The sequence below is a fragment of the Podarcis vaucheri genome (assembly GCF_965113315.1).
Source record: "Podarcis vaucheri genome assembly, chromosome: 17".
NCBI classification, from domain to species: Eukaryota; Metazoa; Chordata; class Lepidosauria; order Squamata; family Lacertidae; genus Podarcis; species Podarcis vaucheri.
The window spans coordinates 12,083,664-12,085,302 of record NC_138755.1 but is presented as its reverse complement, the minus strand read 5'-3'; the positions used below and the strand labels follow the sequence as shown (position 1 = coordinate 12,085,302).

Sequence of the window (1,639 nt, the reverse complement as noted above, 5' to 3'; positions counted from 1 at the left end):
GGGCGCGCGCTCGGCGGCGAGGGGAGGCGGGGCGCTCGCGCTCTCTCCGCGCGCCTTTCCCGCTCCTCGAGCCTGATTGGCTGCGAGGAAGGGGAGGGGGGCTTCGAGACAACGGGCGCGCGAGGGAAAAGGGGCGGCGGCGGCGGCGCCCCTTCCCGCTCCCCCCCCCACCCTCTCACCGCGTACAGACTCGACGCCTTCCCTCGTTCCCCTCACGCCGCGGGCGCGCGCGCTGACGGCCGCGTCTTTCGGTTCCCCCCCTCCCCGCTTTTTCTCCCGTCCCCCTCCCTTTTAACCCTTTCCCTTCCTTTTCTTTAGGTCTGTCCACTCCCCCCCACCCTTCCACCGCCCGCTGCTCTTTTCCCCATCCTTTCCTCATCCGGCTCGTCGGTCAGTCGGGAAGGCAGAGTTCGGCCGTGAGGCGGTTTCTGAGGAGGCTCGCTCTGCAGAACAGCCTCTGGGGGCGAGCGGGCGGGAGCTGGGTGGGTGGGTGGGTTGCCTGCCTGCTTGCCTGCCTGCCTGCCTTTCAAGTCGAGGGGGGAGGGAGGCATTAATTGCTCGCTTCTATAAACGAGGGCAAGTCGCCCCTCCCTCCTTCCCCCCTCCCCAACTTTCACGGTTTGGGTTGTGGACTCGCGGAAAGCTCCCCCCCCCCACCTCAAAGCGCGCGCGAGGAGGGCGGGGCAGATTCCGTCCACCCGTCTACGCCCCCCCCCTTTGTTTTCAGCCCTACTTCGCAATTTCTCCCAATTATTGATCATGATCACCGGAAATAATCGGGCAGGGTACTAAGGAGGGCGGGGAGGGGAGGGGAAAAAAAAACACCCCCACCCCCAATCTTTGTTCTTCGGATTCGCAAAGCGGTGGTTTAGCCCTCTTCGTTTTGCTGTAACTTCTCCCCTTCCCCCCTCTCCCACCCCACCCCCCCGTTTGAGGTCCCCCCCCCTAGTTTATTTTTATTAACCCTCTTTCCCTAATAATCCAGGGAGGGGTCGGAAGACCGAGGCATCTCTTTCTCTCCCCCCGACCCCCCAACCCTAAATCCAAAGTGCTGTTCGCAGGAGGAGGAACAGGAGTCGGAAAGAAGCAACCAGGTTAGTCATTCGTGTAAAAGCCGTGCTGCCGACGTGATATTGGCTTCTGACTCATTTTCTGTGTTCAAGATGGGGAACGCACGTGCATATTTTATTTTATAATTCTTTGTCTGAACGCAGGATGCTCCGGCGTTTGTGTCGACGTGCAAAAGCTACCGTGTGGGGAGTATAGTGTATTTTTGCCTTGTGTCATCTTAAAGCCCTTTCTGTTGGACCTTTAAAAAAGCATATCTGTTTTTTAACGAACGAACGAACGGTAGCTTGGATAGAAAATACAATATCCTTGCAGACTTGTGTGCTAACGTGCGTTTTGTAGTAATTATTCTGCTTATTCCGTATAAGCAAACTCTGTGCCTGAAACAATGACCTTTGCTTTTCTTAGGGGCTTAACAGTTTTACACATTAATTTGGCTTCACTTCGTTTCTGTATGACAGTAGTTCCGTTTAAGACGTGGGTGTTGAATGCAAGTTTTTACTAACGCCGAGGCACAGATTTTTTCTTTTTAACTGTATCAAAAATGTAAAGCTCTGTTAGGCCAGTTTCT

At 55.5% G+C, this 1,639-nt stretch overlaps 1 protein-coding gene across 1 annotated transcript in view; it reads left to right on the top strand.

Annotated features, from left to right (window-relative positions):
- The first annotated feature begins 940 nt into the window (after positions 1-940).
- RIMKLB (ribosomal modification protein rimK like family member B) overlaps positions 941-1,639 on the top strand; it is a 37,907-nt gene continuing 37,208 nt past the window's right edge. The window contains exon 1 of the mRNA XM_082205086.1: positions 941-1,094. The gene's annotated coding sequence lies outside the window, so the exon portion shown is untranslated. The remainder of the gene's footprint in view (positions 1,095-1,639) is intronic.